Source organism: Erpetoichthys calabaricus, chromosome 3 (assembly GCF_900747795.2).
Source record: "Erpetoichthys calabaricus chromosome 3, fErpCal1.3, whole genome shotgun sequence".
NCBI lineage: Eukaryota > Metazoa > Chordata > Cladistia > Polypteriformes > Polypteridae > Erpetoichthys > Erpetoichthys calabaricus.
Window position 1 is genome coordinate 27,750,581 of NC_041396.2, and position 20,495 is coordinate 27,771,075.

The window sequence follows — 20,495 nt, forward strand, 5'->3', positions numbered from 1 at the left end:
TTCAATTGCTCCCGGGGCTCTGTACAATAGCTGACCCTGCGCTCTGACCCCAAGGGGTATGCGAAAACTAACAAATTCCTAATATTACCTTTCTATTTTCTCACAGCTTCAAATCTTCTGTTCAGTTTATTTTGCTCTTTCACAGTCTTTAAATTGTTATTTTACAGTACATATTTTTCTAATGCTTGGGTAGAAATGAGACACTGCAACACTGAACATTTAAAGAGCACAAACTGGAGGAAATTTGATGGGGGAGATTTTAGAACACTCCTGTAGCTGGAGCTTTTTCAGCCTTGGATTTTGCCACTGTTTGCTACAAACTTTTTCTTCTTTAACAATCATGTCTGGACCCACAGCACTAGGGATCCAGATCTTACCACTTTACTAGACACCTCTAGAAGCACAGAATAATAATAATAATAATAATTCATTACATTTATATAGCGGCTTTTCTCAGTACTCAAAGCGCTATCCACACAGGGAGGAACCAGGAAGCGAACCCACAATCTTCCACAGTCTCCTTACTGCAAAGCAGAAGCACTACCATGGCACCACCTGTGAGGACAAAGAGTACATGACACGTGTTTCGCCCTCATTCTGGGCTCATCAGGTGTACACACTCCACTGCACTCCCTCTCGGGAATCGAACCTCAGAGTCAGAGGCGATACCCCTAACGTTGCGCACGGCGTGTGGTTCATTTAATTGACAGCATGTAGATCGGGGTAATTACATTCACGGCATTGTCTGCATTTCTCCCAGCATAACTGGAAGCAAAAGGAAGACTGTATAATATATAACATAACAAGAAAAAGAAAGCAATGCAATATAAGAAAAAGTATATATTGTATTTGAAAGAATAATATTTCATAGCATATTATTTACACAAATGCAAACCTTATCAAATACACAAACAACACCAATTTATTGAATATTGATTGAACTTCATTGCTGCCTACACTAAACCTTTTATTAGCCTTTTTCAGCTCCTTCATTTACTGTACAATGTTCTTAGTCAGCTGCAGTCTCCTGTTTTTTTTAATTCTTGAAAAGATCCTTCTCTTTGTGGCATCAGTTAGCGTGCCTTTACAGTATTTGTTGCTAAATTACAATTTTAAGTTGAACATACTTGCATTAAAAGAAATCAGGCACACACTGGCTATTATTTGTCTTTTTTTTTTTTTTTTTTTTTTTTTTATTAATTTTCATTGTAATCATTCCATACAAATAGATCAATTTATAACCCAACAAAACTGAAGACAAATCAAACCCCACCCCTTATTATTTGTCTTTCTTCTGTAACAAATTATTATTAGCACCACTCATTCTTCAACTTTTACTCAAGCATGCAGGAGCAAATGGGAAACATGGCAACTGAAGTCTTTAGGTATTTATATTTTGCCTCATTTATCTTCAATAAGCAATTTTACTATTGATGTTGCAGCTGGTGCCATGGTGGCAATTATCTTAAATCGTGAGCCTTCAAACTCCAATGATTCTGAGCTGTTCCAGCACTTTTTAACTTTATTTGACTTAATAGAAAAATTATTATACAATTTCTCATTAGCCACATCACCGTCTGTTCTGTTCTCTGTGACATACAACCCAAACTCATGACTGAACCAAAAGCTTATAAGTGGACTTCCAAACATAAGAAAAAGGAGTTCGCCATCAATTTCATATTTTAGAAGCCCTGCTGATCCATATGGAGAGAAGGCTATTTTAGAAAAGATGCAGAAGTCCTGAGTTTTTGGCCCGATGAGAAGAGGTGGTGGATGAACAACACAGCCCATGGCACAGTAAGTCCTATGAAGACAAACCATTTAAAAGTTTTATTTAAAAAGTGAGCTTTACAACAGTGGTTACGTAATTGTTAACATTTTTTATCTAAACAACTATTTTTGTATTTTGGGAATTATAATAAACTGCATTATATTGTCAATACTGTATATTGTTTAAAAATAGAGATTCATGACACATTATTTAAGTTCAGGTTTAAATTTATGAAAACTTACTCTGGTATAATGGAATATACAATAAGTTAACTATAGAAAATGCTATCAGTTAGGATATTGTAGCTTATTTGGGCTTTTTATACATCTAATTTGAGTTTAATATTGAGTTTTAATGTTAAGGATTCTATTTTTGTAGCTTTTTCTTTTCATTTTGATTTGAATGAAAACCAATTCTGTTGTAATGTTGAAATCAGAAGAAATGATGCTATCCCTTTATATTCATCAAGAATATTTGAAGAAATCTGTAGTTAGTTTGTTTCATTTCAAGTAGGCAAATGTGCCAGGTTTCTGAATTCCTTTTTATTTTCTTACCTCCATTTTTTGTCTTATCCGTTTGGAGTCTTGATGTTTTTGCCTACATGTTAACAAACTCAGCCTACGTTTCTGACTATGATTCTGGTGTGTATTGCATCTTCTGATTATTTTTCGCTACACCAGAGATTGTTCATCTAATTAAATACTGTATATTCAAATCTTAAGCAGAGGAATCACACCGTACATGGCTACACAATCTGCAGACCAAAGTATCGCCATCTTGTACTTCTGACCAGCATCACACAGTACATCCCCATTTCACTACATATACACACTTTAGCCCTTTTCCGAGGGTATTACTTTCTCACAAGGAGGTGGGGTAAAGTAACTGCTACCAAAGGATCTTTGTAATTTCTGGCCAGAATGAGTTAATCAGTAACTTTTTTACAGACTACGCATTCATGTCTCAGTAAAGATTATGGAGCTTTTCACCTTCTTTAATAAATAACTCCAGGTTAAACCTGACCTGTGTGAATCAACGTACTAGTAAAAGTCTGTCATTTCCTGAGAAAATGGCATTTCTATTGGAGTTTTAGAGGGTTTTGGTTGGAAGAATAGAGGCAGTTGAAAAACTTGTCCACGTTGTGTTCGACCCTCATCAAACCATCTCAAACTGGTTCATACCATGTTATTTAATTGGACGAGTTTGTGGGCAATGAAGCTCCAAAAAAGAATTCTTTGCCGGAGCCTTCTACTTCTAGATAATGTTTAACAACAAGACCCATTGTTATTTTGTTTAACTCTATCAATAATAAATTCATTAATGAATTTGCATCAACAAATTTATTTTCTCTATTTTTAATTATTCTCTCTTAATAATAAAATTGTATTGCTGCTTTTATGAGATTGTTACCAAAATACACCATCAAAGAAGTTAAAATATCTGCTTGTAATGAACACTAGCTATTAGTGATTATAATAAGTATAAGAAGGGATTAACACAAATAATGATAATCAAGCAATATATTGAATCAAATGTCAATATAATAACACAAGAACAATATATTGTACAACAAGAAGCAAACACAAAAAAGATCTGGGGCATATCCATTACCCCACATAATGAAAATAAACAAATAAATACATCTTTTTACAAAGATAACAATGACATCTTTTCAGATGGGAGTCCAATACGGAACTGACACAAACATGGTCGAACATCTGGTTATTTGTATTAAAGGCAGGAAGGGATGGGTCTGTGAGACTGGACAATTTAAAATAAATTAACATTGTGACAGATAGCTGGAACCCTTGCCTGGCCGGGACGTCCCTGTATCAGAAGGACCAGAGGAGAGATTGTGTTCTGGGCATTACCTTCCCCATGACACTAGAGGGCAGTTGCTGTGGCTTGCTGTACGACCATGGGTTTGGAGTTTGGAAGCTGATGGGGACCATGGCCACTGCCAGAGGGCACTTGGACTTTGTTGGAACCCTGTGTTGCAGCATGTCCGCCACACCCGGGAGCTGGTAAACGAGCACCTGGAGCACTTCCGGGTGCTTTATAAAAGGAGTCAACAGCCATTACTCCAGAGGCCAGAGTTGGGTGGAAGAGGACAAAGTTTGTTGGAGAAAGGGGTGAAGAAAGAAGAGTACCTGTAGTTAGCTACTGAAGAACTGCACTATAAGAATGGGAAGCATGGGGATGTTGTTCCCACATGAATACATACGGAATTTAAATAAAGGTGTGTTGCACCTGCACTTGTGTCCTTGCCTATCTGTGTCAGGTAGAGTGGCTGGCATGCACCCTGGTGGTCCACAACATGAACAGCATTTCTTGGTATTCAAGGATTCATGCCCACCATGTTGTAGATTCAGATAATGAACTGCAAATATCCATTGCTAATCTGAATTCAAATCTAAATTAAACTCTTTATTTCTTCAAAGGGATGAATTTGTGATTCATCATGCATATAAGGTACTATGTATCCAGAACAAAACCTTGTATATTACTGACATTGACATTGAATCTGCACAAATATGATTGTTGAATATACTCCTGCCATTAAAAATAAATGAAGTTCCCACAATACCAGTCCTCAGCAGATTATTTTTTCTTGAAAGCTCCAAATCAACTTCTGCAAAATATTCTGTTTTTGGAAAATTTCTCTCATTCTAAATTCACTCCTGAGGATACGGCCATGCCAGATTCCCAGATTTCATCATCTGAGTTGAAATATGTTTTTAATTCAAAGAATTCAGTTAATGTGATTCAAACATTGTATTCTTCACCCATGGCTCAATAGTGTTAGACAGGGTACTTCCCTCCTCTTCTTTTTCATCTGTCTCTGCACCTTCTAGCCACTGCCTCTCATTCCCACAAAATAATTACATTTACTTCTTTGGCTAATGTTGTTATCCAAGACAACTTGCATTGATACATTTCTTTTATTTTTTGAATTTCAGTGCAGGTAGGTCACGTGACTTGCCTGTGGTCACACAGTATCAGTAGCAGGATTTGAATCCACAACCTTCTTGGTCTGAAGTCCAAAGCCATGACCACTACACCACACTGCCTATGTGTAATTGCCCAAATTACTGCCTCTTATGAAACATCATTACATGCAGATAACATCCTTTTATTGCTGGTGCTCCTTCCAAACAGCTCCATAAGGTATTTAAACTAAAATATTTGAACTATGTGAAAAAAGAATTTAAGAAACACAGATAGCTAATCTTTCTAACTGTTGTTTTGAAATTGGCAAGGCAATAATGACAACACTGTCAAGATTAGTAACAAAATTACTGGTCTGTACGTCTCCTTTCTCAGTTATTTGTATTACATTCAGGTTTGTAAAATAGCTGACTCAGCTCTGCCTGAAAGTAGACATCTTCTGTTTCCTAAGTAAGTCATCAGGCAGCAGATTTAGGACCACTACACAATTATGCTTTCATTTTAAAAAATTCAGACATTTGTCTCCATTTTTTCCTTTTGTCTACTCTATCCTCAGCGTTTTCACCCCCAAAAGCTGAAATTTCTGAAATACAGAGCAGTAAACTTCTGAAAACGCATCCTCGTACTGCAGTGTAGATGGACAATGACACAGTTTTTGTAAACATAGACTCTAATGTCTTGTTCTGATTTGTCTGTACTTATTATGGGACTCTTTCCAGACTGGACCCTGCTCATTCCCTAATTGCCTTTCTTTCATCCACAAAATCCTCAATGATTGCTGTTTTTTTGGTAAGACATCTATGCCTCACGCATGCCCAGTGCAGGTGGACAACTATGTCCCATGCGTTTTCGATCGTTATGTTGTGAACATTGATACTTTTGAAAAAAATGTGAAAAGGCAAGTATAGACAGACCATTTTTATTTAAAAATGTCATTTTTAAATAAAAATGTAGTAGTATGGACATAGACTTAGATTCCCACAATTAAAAAGCAATTGATTTAAGACCATTTTAATTCCAGTAATTGTAATGATCTTGATGAACCTTTTTTGATGAGCCTGGACGAGCCTTTCTATTATTGTGTAGTGTTGGATATCAGTATTTCTATTATTTAAATCCTAGGAGTATATTTACTGATTATAATAATACAGTGTATTTGTTGTTTCAACATATTTAATTAAATGTTTGTGGCAATGTCTTATGTTGTACTTTTCTGCTGCAGACAAATTTCTCCATAGGATAACAAAAGTCTAAATTGTCTATTGACAGCCAGTATGCTTAGTGAGCTGTTAAATAGATTTCTTTTATTAGTATTTTACTGTACGTTTACTAATTGGTGTACTTACTCAGGTTTAGATAGTTTAAAGGAAGATTCATTTCTGATTTCAATCGCCACACAACTTTGTCGTTTGAGATCACTCACAGCGTTTTGAAATTTAGATTCCATTTTTCTAAACAAATGAGAAAATGAAAAAAAGTTATCACTCACAACAAAACTACTTTCTCTGTTAGAAAATATAATTGTATTAATTAGTCATTTGTCATTTGTCACCGATTCTGTTCATACTTTTATGGACAGAATTTCTAGGCGCAGCCAGGGTGTTGGGGGGTCCGGTTTGGTGACTTCAGGATTGGGTCACTGCTCTTTTGCAGATGATGTTGTCTGTTTGCTTCATCAGAAAAAGCTGAGTGTGAAGCGGCTGGGATGGGAATCAGCACCTCCAAATCAACAAAACTACTTTTCAAGTATCTGGGGTCTTGTTCCGAGTGAGGGAAGAATGGAGCGTGAGATCGACAGGGGATCGGTATTATCGGTCTGTCGTGGTGAAAAAGGAGCTGAGCCATAAGGCAATGCTCTCAATTTACCAGTCAATCTATGTTCCTACCCCTCACCTCATGGTCATGAGCTATGGGTAGTGACCGAAAGAACGAGATCGTGAATTACAAGCGGCTGAAATGGAGTTTTCTCCACAGGGTGTACTGGGCTTTCCCTTAAAGATAGGGTGAGAAGCTCAGTCATCTGGTAGGGGCTCAGAGTAGAGCTGCTTGCTCCTCCGCATGAGAGGAGTCAGATGAGGTGGCTCAGGCATCTGATCAGGATGCCTCCTGGACACCTCCCTGGTGAGGTGTTCCGGGCACGTCCAACCGGGAGGAGGCCCCGGGGAAGACCCAGGACATGCTGGAGGGGACTATGTCTCCGGCTGGCTGGGAACACCTTGGGATTCCCCCAGAAGAGCTAGAAGAAGTGGCCGGGGAGAGGGAAGTCTGGGCATCTCTGCTCAAGCTGCTCCCCCGCGACCCGACCTCGGATAAGACGGAAGAGGATGGATGGAGGATGGATGGATGGATTAGTCATTTGGAACTGCAAGGAGACAGTACTAATCATTGGGTCACTAAGCATCTTCAGAGTTCAGCTTTCAAATCCCAGCACAGAGTACTACTTGTGTGGAGTTCTGCAGTGTTTTTCTCACTACTCAAAGCGCTTTCATAGACAGTAAGAGAACCACTTCAACCACCACTAATGTGTAGCACCCACCTGGATAATGTTACGGCAGCCATTAATGTACACTCATGACAAATTAATTATTAGATGGTGAAAGGGTAAGAATACAGCTGATTAGAAACATGGGATGATGAGGGGATCACAATGGATGAGGCTGTGATGGACAGTTTAGCCGGGACATTGGGATACACTCAACACTTTATGAAAAATACCCAGAGATCTTTAATGACCACAGAGAGTCAGCACCTCAGTTTTATGCCTCATTTGAAAGTGAATAGCCATTTTTACAACACAGTGATCCCATCACTGAACTGGAGAATTGGGATCCACACATAGACTAAAGAATAAGTGTCCCCCCTGCAGGCTTCACCAACACCTCTTCCAGCAGTAACCCAAACTTTTCCTAAATGGTCTCCCATCCAAGTACTGGCTGGGTCTGAACAGACTTAGCTTCAAGTGGATGACTTGCTCAGAATCACAGGTGCTATGGCTACTGACACACAGGCAGCCTTACATTCTAACTCTGAGGTTTTGTTCAACAATAGGCTTAATAATTCTTCTTCTTCTTCTTCTTCTTTTGGCTGCTCCCATTAGGGGTCACCACAGTGGATCATCTTTTTCCATATCTTTCTGTCCTCTGCATCTTGCTTCGTTTCACCCACCACCTTCATGTCCTCTCACCACATCCATAAACCTTCTCTTTGACCTTCCTCTTTTCCTCTTACCTTGTAGCTCTATCTTTAACATCCTTCTCCCAATATACCCAGCATCTCTCCTCTGCACATGTCCAAACCAATGTAATCTTGTGTCTCTGGAGATGTGATAACCTAGCCACAAGGGATGCACAAACCAGCGTGTTCCTTCATGTCGGTCCCAAGCCTGGATAAATGGGTAGGGTTACGTCAGGAAGGGAATCCGGAATAAAATTTTGCCAGATCAATATGTGGACAACTATAGACTTAATAATAATCATGATATTAATGCATTTTATTTCAATAGAACCTTTCAGATAATAGCTCAAAAAAAGATCAAATTACTAACATTGGATACAAACTAATATGAAACATAAAATGAAACACAAAGTTCTGAACTTGAATAAGAAACAACTAGCAGGAATAAAAGTATATATATGAAACACTGAGGGTTCTACCAGTTACCTTACCGTTAAGCCAGCCATCATGTACAGCACCATCAGCAAGTCAGATGATCAATGGCCTTAAAATAAATGAATAACGGGTTGACCCCAGCCACTAAGCCATGACATTTGTCAGTCTCATTTTGGCATTACAGATGACTTGTACATTAATGTAATATTGTGAATTTCCCCTTGGGATCAATAAAGTATCTATCTATCTATCTATCTATCTATCTATCTATCTATCTATCTATCTATCTATCTATCTATCTATCTATCTATCTATCATATATTGTCTTTCACACAATCTATCTATCTATCTATCTATCTATCTATCTATCTATCTATATATCTATCTATCTATCTATCTATCTATCTATCTATCTATCTATCTATCTATCTATCTATCCTTCTATCTATCTATCTATCTATCTATCTATCTATCTATCTATCACTATCCCCTTAACCACCCAGGTAACCACCCATACAATTTGATTGTGACACAGACTATGAATGCCATGAATGTAATTACCCCCGATCTACATACTCTCAAATAAATGAACCACATGCCGTGGTGCAACGTAAGAGGCTTCGCCGCTGACGTCCGAGGTTCGATTCCCGAGAGGGGCTGCAGTGAGTGTGTACACCTGATGAGCCCAGAATTAGGGCGAAACACGTGTCACATACTCTTTGCATTATTTGACAGTAAAACTATTTCAACCATATATATACAGTATATATATATATATACAAGAGAACCCAAAAGTGTCACAATTGGGGGTGGTCAATGCTTTGGAATCCTTTACAATGCCATTTGAACATCACAGTGTATCTCATTTATTACATATGGATGTGTGCAAAATTTGCCAGTCCTTTTCGCCCAAGTACCCGCATGGGGCCAGGCAAAACTTAACTGAAACTTAACAAAGGCATCTGTTTGGTTTTTTTTTAACAAAACTGTGACAATTGGGTTGACCCAATGCTGTTTAATCCATTATAGTGACCTTTAAATATCACAGTAAGTCCCATTCGTTAAATATAGGAATTTGCCAACTTTGCAAGTCCTTTTGGCAAAGGTCCCCAAGTTGCGCCAGACAAAACTCAATTGAAACATAACAAAGGCATCTTGTCTTTTTACAAAACTGTGACAATTGGGGTGGCTCAACACTTTTTATTCCTTTATAGTGCCCTTTAAACATCATAATGCATCCCATTCCTAAAGCATACATTTTTATCATGTTTTGAGATACATGTCTAAGCATAAAATATAGAAGATAAAATGCAGAACATCCATCCATCCATCCATCCATCCATCATCCATCCATTTACAAACCCGCTGAATCCGAACACAGGGTCACGGGGGTCTGCTGGAGCCAATCCCAGCCAACACAGGGCACAAGGCAGGAAACCAATCCCCGGGCAGGGTGCCAACCCACCGCAGAAATGCAGAGCAACACCACACATAATTGTTCAATGTTCTTCCCCATGTCAGGTCACTTATTTAAAGTTGTTGTATTCTGGGAAGCAGTTGAGTTTGCTTTTTGTTCTTTTTTTTCTGTGAACTGTGAAAAGTATCTCATGGGACACACTTTGAAACCTCAAACAAAAGTTTGAGACACCGCTGAACAAATATCATAGCATGCAGCTGTCCAAGTAAAGTCTAAAGTTAACCACTAACACCATGGAGCTTTTTTAAATAATCTGAATAGTTCCAGAATGCAGAAATAACCATCTTAGTCTTAGATGGAGCCTCACTGACACACCTGAGAAAATTTCTTCCAGTATAAAAAGATTAAAAACACAATCTTTAATGAAATAAGTTGATACTAAGTCATTGACACACACCATTCTTTATTGCATAGGGAATGATTAAAGACAACATATTACTTTAAAAAATAAAACAAATCAAAATGGCAAGGTCAAAATTATTGGGACCCCATTGAATCTGAAAGACATAATTGGACTGTAGGGATTTCTCAAGCAGACTAAATACTATAATTAGTATCATAGGTGTCTTTAATCTTATAATCAACCACTTATATGAATGGCGCAAATCCATAGAACCCAGCTATGTTTTGTTAATGTGTGCATCACACTAAATATGTTAATTTATAGACAAGAGTTTTTCCATGGGTTCTCTTGCTTGTGAGGCATTATTTCTGTTTTGAATTTTAAACACTTGGTTTCTCTATTTCCGAGCCTGGTCAGGCTGCAGCTTACTGTTAACAGTTGGAATTACTGTAGCTGGACAAGAGGAACCTGGCCTGCTTTATGGTCTTTTGAATGGTTGGAATGGTGAGGAAAGAACCAAGGAAACCCTCAAGATGAACATAAGACTGAACTCCAAGATCAAGATACAACTATTTCAAGCTATGCCATCTGCTACTGTCTGAATGAAAGTGGGATTCATGGTAGAGGACCTATATACACCACTTCTGAAAGACAGACCCAAAAAAGGCAGAATAGTTCGCAGCATCCAGGGGGCGCCAAATTGATGTTACGAAATTTTACAATGAAATATTTTCCATTCTTAAATGCACTAAAAAGTAAATAAAAAACATACCCAACAGACAATAATTTATCCCCTCCACTACTCTAACATGCTTGACTCCCACCCAGAAACATTTTTGACGTTATTAAACAGGTCGCGCGACTGACATGAGGGATTAGTGTATCATTGTCTAAGTTGTTGCAAACGCCATTTCTGTGTGCCAAGTGATTTGTGTTTATGTGTTTGATTGAAAATTGATTGGGCTGTGGTGAAGTATTCTAGTAGATGGCTGCAAAAGTCTAGACGTTTCCCCATCATATTTTCGTACGAATAAATTGTAAGTAATGCAATTTTTATAAATATATAATTATTTTGCTTTATAATTTGCTATATACTTTCTTTAAAATCATTTTTAAATGCGGAAAACTAATTTTTTCTTACAAAAACTAATGACGGATTTAGATTTTAAAGAACACGAGGCGGCGTTATCATTTATTTATTAAATTATACAAACACGTACAAACATTTGACTTTTTAATTACAATAAAATAATCAGGATCTCATGCATTCTTTCATAATGGTATCTTTTTTTTTTCAATGTTTCAGACAACATAGTTTAAGGGATAAGTAATCGCCAGTTGTGAAAGATCTTTCAGTAAATTAAAACTTATCTTGTCCTACCTGAGATCATCCATGGCACAGCAAAGATTGACAGCCTTGGCTTCGCATTTTGATGAACTAATCGATAAATTTGCAGCAGCAAAGACTAGGAAAATTTCTCTTTGAACTTAATAATTACATTTAAAGCATTAGACATCAAACATTTTTTTTTACTTTATACTAACTTCATGTTCAGGTTATTATATTATTATATCCAATGTGATATTTAAGTTTTTGCAATGTTATACTGTATTTGAATAATATTTTAGAATAATTATATTTTCGAACTACCATTATAGTTTTAATTATTTTACTACGTGCTATCTTTGTAAATTTAGCAAAACCTTGAAAATATACCCATAAAAGTGCTTTAAAAATTAAAATATTTAAAATTAAAAAATATTTAAAATAAAAAATATGGATTTTTTTTCTTAAAATACTATAATTTTAAATACATTTTTAAAAAAATTCTTTCCGTTCCGCATTGGATTTTGGCAAACAAGAGGGGGCTCGAAATCTTCAGTTGTCCCCTGGCGCCGAAAACCCTCTGAAGCTGATATGCTTTTAGCAGGTTCTCCACAAGCTCAGTATAATTCTCTGCTCTGTGACTGCCAAGAAAATTCTGGATAACAATTGTGCTGATTCATTTGGTTTCAGTTTCCTTTTGAACTCATCGTCAAGCATCAGTTCACGGATTTCAGGAACAACAAAACACCTTTCTTAATTTCGGCTTCACTTTCTCAAGACCAAATTTATTTCTTAAATGCTGAAAAGCATCGCCGTTTCTGTCCATCGCCTTGACAAAATTTTCAAAGTACAGTAATGGTGAAACTAACGAACAAAACGTCCTGAAATGCAATATTATGTTTAACAGTAAAACCGACAACCTACTGCACTGTCATGTCTGAGTTGTGTCATTATGCTTTAGAGTCATATAGGACCTGGTAATCAGTAACAAATATTTTTTCTGCTAATTAAAAATGAATAATCTTTAAATAAAAATAATATTGACAAGGTAAATAATTCACAGCTTTTAGCGAATTCTTTTAACTCAATGACATCCCTAGTGGAATTACCAGTTTTTTTTTATCAAAATGGTTATCCGCCTTTACTGTTCAGTCACCCCAGTTGTCCAAGACCTGGAACATCATAACCAAAAAACGGGACGTGCTGGACTAAAACGGTTTTAAGATTTGGAGTCAGCAAGTGAAACTTGTCAAAGATGCTTGTTGGCCAGTGTAATATGTCGTTTTAAGATGTACAGCTCGCGCTTGGCTCTGTGTTAATGCAGATAAAAAATAGAGCTGAAACAAAGATATTTACTAAATAACTATATGGTTAATAAAAAAATGTTAATATATTTGAACTTACCCTAACTACTGGATGGAATGTTGCGCCCACTTGCTATAGGACAGAGAGGGATTCCGAGTTTCTTGAGTTGGAAAATGTCATGTGTATGGGGCATCCACATACACTGGAGAGGGTAATAGTTATATCCCGCATATGATTCATTGACGTCACGCGCTTGTGCCCTGCCCACAAGTTCAAGTAGGAACTGCATGTGTTGGGCAGAGATTGCAAATGTCTTGCTTGTTAAGTTTCTAGATATAATCATTCCGGTAATGATGTATTATTACTTATATGTTTTGTTATTGTTTTAAAATGAATGCAAGACACAGGAGCGTTTCTAATTAGTGTGGCTTCGAGTTGGTCGTTTGGCCTGTTCCAAACTGCTAGCAGCCCAGAAAATAAAACATAGTAGCCGCATAATGTTCGTAAAACACCCGTTATGTTTTATTAAAATGCAAACGTACATGCGTAAATTAAAACTACCCTACACGCCGAAAAGAAAAACGCATAGCCGGTATGAATCGGCTTGTTTACCCGTACCACTGCAGAAACTGGTAGTTTCTGGGTGAAAGGAGCGAGAAAAAGAAAGTAGTTGTCTCATAATCTAGAACAACTATCCAGAAAATCAATAACACAAAGTAAAGCTTTCAATTGTTTTTTTCTCGGGTTTTTCAAAACATTATTAGTCAAATTGTCATCTAATTAGAGAGATCCATTGAGTTGCAAAGTCTAAGTAAACCATTATCCAGCATCTGCTAATATTTTGATAGTTAACATGAACTCGCTACTGTTAAATTTGATTCTAGGGCCCCTCGCGATTCTGAAAGACTTGGAATATTAAAGAATATCAACTAGGCTGGTGGTCAGGAGAGTAGAGAATGTAATTTGTGAGAAAATGAAATAAATGAAAAGGTAACTAATCGAATTTTAGAGTACAATGATATAAATAAACGAGTCGTTAATTTTTGAGAAACTGCGACGATGCACATAAAATTGATTTTTTGATCAATAGACAACGAAACCAGCATGAAAAGAGACCTTTTGAAATAAGTAATAAGCTACAGTATTTTGAAAAAGTCTCAATATTAAATATGAATAGCTTTTAAAAATGAGATATTTTAAATAAAATGTGCAAAAGTCAAATTAAAAGCAAATGATTAAAACTGAATAAAACGCCGACGAGGCATTTCACAATAACAAGTAGTATTAGGCATTATCACATTTTGTGTTTTGTTTAACAGTTATTTTATAAGATATACTGTACTTATTTATTTAATTCAAAACACTGGCTGCATTTTGCTTTAAACTTAACACTAATTTGATACTGTTTTAAGAATTAGAATGAGAGACAAAGCTATGCACAATAAATGTCACTGTTTTAATAGGTCTATTTTGTATCTCTGTGTATTTTAACTTTTTTATAATTAGTCCTTAGACCATGGAATACATAACATATTGGAAAAAAAAACAAAATGGTTAGCTAATTAAAAAATAAAGTCCAGTTTTTTGGAAAAAAAAGACCCACTGCTAAGGTGAGAGCCTTTGAAATAATGAAGCTTTTTTCTCACAGCCTAAACTGAAATGAATGTCAATGCATTCATCTTTAATTTCCACTGATATGTTGCTTCAAAAATATTTGACAAAACACTGTAATGTATATTTATCTTACAGTCATTGTAGCCAACTAACAAATAATTAAAAATGGAGTGAAGTCATCTATGTTTAGCCTTGCTTAAGATAGACATCCGCTTGACAAAAGGGAAGATGGATGTGTTTTGATTAAAATTATGAAGGAAGCATACAACAAATTCCATACTTTAATGCTTATTGTTGTATGCTACCTTTATAGTTTTAACCAAAACACATCCATCTTCCCTTAAGATAGACATCCGTTTGACAAAAGGGAAGATGGATGTGTTTTGGTTAAAACTATAAAGGTAGCATACAACAATAAGCATTAAGGTATGGAATTTGTTATGTCATAGATACTTAGTAATGGTCATCAAAACAACAAATTTCAACAAATGTAAAATTCAGGGTCGCTGAACTGGAGGAGAAGTTGGCTGGCCTATGTTGTAGTAGAGAATTGGCGGACCTGGCCCAGGTGTCCTTTAGAAAAATAGTGTGCACCTCAAAGGTGGCATGGGACAAGAATCCAAACCAGACATGTAATGATTATTGGGTCACGGTCACAATGTGTTGCCTTCCGGGTGCACACATGGAAGACCCTCCTAGAAGGGTGGATAGGCCAGAGTTGGGGGTGATTCCAGCTGTCATTGTCCATGTTGGATCAAATGAGATGCATAAGAGTAGTCAGTGAGTTCTGAAATTCAAATTTAAAGAGTTAGGTGCCAGGCTAACGAGCAGAACTGACAAGGTAGTCTTCTCTGAAGTTCTGCCTGTTCCACACGCCAGTACATGTAAGACTGAGGAGATTAGAAGGCTTAACGTATGGCTTAAATCTTTGTATTGGGTAGAAGGGTATGGGTTTACAGGGCATTGAGACAGCTTTTGGAAAAGATGGGACCTGTTACACCACAATGGGTTACATCTGAACCAGAGGGGCACTAATGTGTTGGGAAGGTGTAAGTTAGTCAAGGATTGTTTAAACTAAGGAATAGGGGGCAGGTAGTTTAGGACAGGCCAGGTTTAGAACTGTGCATGGAGGAACAAATAATAATGTAAAAATTAAAATGCATAGTAATGTAAACTCTGTGACAAATAGGGGGCACTATCGCTCCCTTGAACCCTCAGACCAGACACCAGATAAAAGTCTAGTTATTATTTATTTTATAATAATAATGTGCACCAAGCACCCTCCACTCCACAATACTCATAAATTAAACAATAATCAATACAATAATCAATACAATAAACAATCCTCCACTCCCAGATGCATTGCCACCCTTCCTCTCGACTCAGCTCGTCCGTCTGGGATCTCCCACAATCCTTTATAGTCCTTGACCCGGAAGTGCTTCTGATCCCTCAGTCCATGTGATTATCCAGCACTTCCGGGTCAGGTGAAAACTCTTCTTCTTCATCCCAGAAGTACGTCATTTCTTCTGTCACTGTGACTAGGATGTACTTCAAGGTTAAAGTGCACATAAAAATCCTTATGCCTCCCTGCAGCGTCCTCTGGTGGCCCCCATGGTATCCAGCAGGGCTATGAAGGAAAACTCCAATGTCCATAATTCCCTGCTGGCATTCGGGGCACCTCCATGCTGCAGGGAGGGCTCCATCTGGCGGCCTGGGGGTATTGGCCGGGATGAACGGCCGGCCATATCCTACAACTCTAACCCAACATTTAAATGGAAAAGTAAAAGGAGTAAAAAATACCTTGCCTTAATGTTAGAAGTATCAACAATAAAACAAGTGAGGTGGAGTTGTATGTAGAGGATCATAACTATGATATGACAACAATAACGAAAACCTAGAAAAATAAGAATGATGGGGGTGAGTATAACATACAGGGATACATATTTTTTAGGAAGGGTAGAAAGAACAGAAAAGGATGTGGGGTCGCTGTTTATGTCAAACAGAATTTAAACGCAAGTCCTCATCAATTGGACGATGAGCCCCATCTTAATGATGACATGTGGCTTTGCCTGGAAAGCATTAGGGAAAGAGGTCTTATTTTAGGAGTGTTTTATAGACCACCCAATGCAGACGTTTAGGAGTTTTCAATATAGGTGCAGTAGTCAGGGCCACTTTCAAGTCACAGAATGCATGTGCCATTGTCTCATCCCACACCACATGGACAGGGGCCCGCTTCTTTGTCAAATTTGTCAAGGGCGCAGCTCTCTCAGAAAAACGGGGTACAAACCATTGGCAGTAGCTCGCTAATCCCAGGAAAGCCTGCACCTGCCTCTTGGTTATCAGATGGGGTCAGTCCAGAATGGCTTCGATTTTGGAGCTCTGTGGTTTAATCATTCCTCTCCCCACCAAGTAGCCTAAATATCTAGCATCATTTAACCTCAACGAAACATTTCTTGTTATTAATGTGCAGTCCGGCTCTCGCTAGCATCAAGAGGATGGTATAAACCTGCAGTACATGTTTCTCCCAGGTGCCAGAAAAAATTACCACGTCATCTAGGTAGGCGGTACAGTAGGCATTGTGGTGCTTGAGCACTCTATTGACCAGACATTGGAAAGTTGCAGGTGCCCCGTTGTAATCAGAATATACGTTTAATGTCACTGTGCTCTGTACAAAAAATATTTTACAAATCCACTCACATGTACAGGCCAGGCCAAAGTTAGCACATGGGGGCTCTCAGCGTTTAGAATTGCTGGGCCAAGCATAGGACAAGATAGACAAAGACAGCTGGAGGAATGTATAGTCAGCCTAAAGACAGGTCTATACTATTTTATCAGCACAAAATCTTCTTTCCTTGTTTGGAAATTGACTATTTGCCGACGTGGGAGCCTGCATGTGGAGGAACCAGTATAAAAGGGTTGGACAGCAGCCAAATACTTTGAAGCCGACGGACAGATGGGTGATAATGTCATCTGTCCTGAAAAGCCTTCCAGCACAGCGAAGAAAAATGGTAGACTGTATACACTGAGTTCCCACCTGGGTAATTGTCTTGCTATGGCTTCCTTCATCTGCTATTCCAGGTAAATCGTCAGTAAAGAAAGCTAAGTTATTTTCTCTTATGTGATTTTTACCGCTGTATCACTATGGGAGAGGTATCGCCTTTTAATATAAAACGCTGCAATTACAAAAGAACTTATTCCAACTAGAGAGCTATCGCCCCCTAAAGGAACACCCGTGCAAATGGGAGGACCTTGTACTGCCAGTGTCCACTAGGGGTATTGAATGCTGTTTTTTCTTTTGCGGATGCCGTTAAGGGAATTTGCCAGTATCCCTTCATCATATCTAAAGTAGTCAAATACCGTGCATTCCCCAATTGCTTGAGGAGTTCATCAACTCGAGGCATGGGGTACGCATCAAATTTGGAGACCTGATTAAGACATCAGAAGTCATTACAAAACCTCCATGTTCCGCCAGGTTTGGAGACAAGGACAATAGGACTGGACCATGGGCTATGACTCTCATCAATGACATCCATGTCCAACATACAGTATGCTGGATTTCTAACTCAACATCTGCACATTTTGCCTCTGGGAGGCTGTAGGGGTGTACCCTGACGACCACCCCGGGATCGGTCACTATGTCGTGTTGAATCAGTGAGGTATAGCCGAGCAAGTCATTGACCACTTCCGGCATGAACAGGATCGCAGACTCCAGCTCCTGTCTATGGTGGATGTTCAAATCAGGGCCGAGGTTAAGATCGGCGTTAGCGAGAAAAGGGAGTGGGTTTGGCTGGAGTGCGGGTCCTCTTCCCTGTCCTTCCACGGCTTCAGCAAATTAATGCGGTAAACCCACTTGCTCGGTTGATGATTTGGTTGTTTGACCAAATAGTCAACAAGTCCTTTTCTTTCTTTAACCTCATGTGGGCCTTGCCAATGAGCCAACAGTTTAGAGTGGGAAGTGGGCACGAGTACCATAACACGGTCTCCTGGCTGAAATTCCTGCAAGGAGGCATTTCTCTTGTAATTCTGTGCCTGCGCTGATTGAGCCTTTGCCATGTGTTCTTTTAGCAGGGGCCAAATTTTCCCGACATCTTGCACAATTGCACAATGTATTCTAAGATATTAGTGGAGGGAAGGGCCTCTCCTTCCCAGCCCTCTTTTAGTACAGCCAAAATACCCCGGGGCTGTAGCGCATATAATAATTCAAAAGGAGAAAACCCAGAAAAAAAAAAAAAAAAAAAAAAGAAGAAAACTTGTGGGACCTCCCGGTAAGCAAAAAGCACAAGGGGGAGGAGTTGGTCCCAGTTCCTACCGTCCACGCTGACTACTTTGTGGAGCACCTGTTTGAGGGTCTGGTTGAACCTTTCGACCAACCCGTCCGTCTGCGGGTGGTACACAGATGTTTTGAGATGCCTAATGCGGAGTACCTTGGCAACCTCCCTGAACGTACCCGATGTAAAAGGTGTAACTTTGTCCGTGAGGTATACCTTCTTTAGGTATACCTACTTATGAAAAGACAAAAAAAAAAAAAAGAAAAAGTATCCGTGCGATACTCTTTGTATTAGCTGAGCGCAACGGAACAGCCTCTGGGAATCAAGTAGCATAATCGACCATTACCAAAATGTACTTATGGCCTCTTGTTGAGGGTTCCAGGGGGCCGACGAGATTGACACCGATTCTGTCAAAGGGAATGTCAATGAAGGGAAGAGGAACAAGAGGAGCACGGTCCCGCTGGTGTATCTGATGAAATTGACATTCTGGGCAAAACTGACAAAATTGTCGGACCTCCTCGTTTATTCCAGGGCAAAAAAAATCAGAGCTTCACTCTCTCCAACATTTTTTCGGCTCCCAAATGGGCGCCCAGGAGGTGGGCATGTGCCAGCTCGCAGACCTCCCGCTGGTAGGCCCACAGCACCAGAAACAGCATCCAGACCTCACCCTCGTGCTCCACTACTCAATACAACAGGTCATTTTTTAAAACAAAGTAAGGGCCTGTGGTGTGGGAGTATTTGGGTTTGTCCATCAACGGAGAGGATTGCATTCCTGGGAAACTTCAGGGAATCGTCATTCCACTGTTCACGTTTAAAGGAGGCCGGCATGGACCGAAATTGAAAATCCAGACTGGTCAAAGGATTGTCGTTGTCTCCCGGGGGCAGACTCTCCACTCACAGGATCTCGCCCGGAGGTATTTCTGGATCAAGAACCAAAGTGAGAAGGAATGTCTCCAGGGATTCAACATTATCATTAGTTGCCGTTAAACATGGCGTGAGAGCAGCTCGGGCCGACCATGGTCTGTCCATAACTAGACCCAACTTAGGGTTGGAAGTGGTGTTGAGCTTACTGCTTTTGCTTTCTGACCAGTCTCGTCCTAATATAACTGGGTAGGGAGGCTTGGGTAACACAGCCACTAGTAGCTATTTAGGTTCACCCTCCCAGGTTATAAAGCACTAAGCGGACTTATAAAGTCTGGTCTCCCCATGGATACAGGTTACACTCACTTTCCGAGCCAACCATTGTCGCGGTAAGATGAAAGGGCGAGCAACAATAGAGATATCAAACGATGCCACCACCTTGTGCCCATTCACTAACACCACTCCTGTATTCGGAACTGACAGGGGATTAGACAGTGCACAGTACCTCTCTGCCTTCAACCAGGTACAGTCCATGGGTTCTATATTCAGTGGGCAAGCGGTAATGATGTGTCCCAGCTCCCCACACTTGAAACAGCAGGGACGACAAGTGACCTTTTTCTTTTTGTTTACCCGAAGCCTCAGCAGCGCAACGGGTGGGCTCAGTGTCAGTGACGCGTCCCTGTCAGGATAAGCGAACAGACCATTCTAACCCCCTCGAGTCAGGTGACCGCCAACTGACGTTCTAGTATCTCCAGCAGGCCATTCATGTCCTTATAAGGATGTCTCCGGACCTGCTGGGCGAGATAATCAGTCAAGGCATGGACCAGGCCTTCACAGACCATGTGCCACGCGTTGTTGATGTCGGCCTGTAGCCAGTGGCCTAGCTTGCCCCAGAACTCAAAAGCCTGAGCTCTCAGGGGCCGGTCTGGGTCGAATCTCCACTGCCGCCACTCCGTCGCCTGCTGGCCCAA

The 20,495-nt window shown here is 39.3% G+C and overlaps 1 long non-coding RNA gene across 1 annotated transcript; it reads right to left on the reverse strand.

Annotated features, from left to right (window-relative positions):
- Window positions 1-1,345: 1,345 nt before the first annotated feature.
- On the reverse strand, window positions 1,346-12,993 carry LOC127527035 (uncharacterized). Its single transcript, XR_007934393.1, has 3 exons — window positions 12,881-12,993; window positions 6,067-6,171; window positions 1,346-1,804 (listed from the first exon to the last, which is right to left on the reverse strand). It is a non-coding gene; the product is annotated as an uncharacterized LOC127527035 (long non-coding RNA).
- Window positions 12,994-20,495: the final 7,502 nt, after the last annotated feature.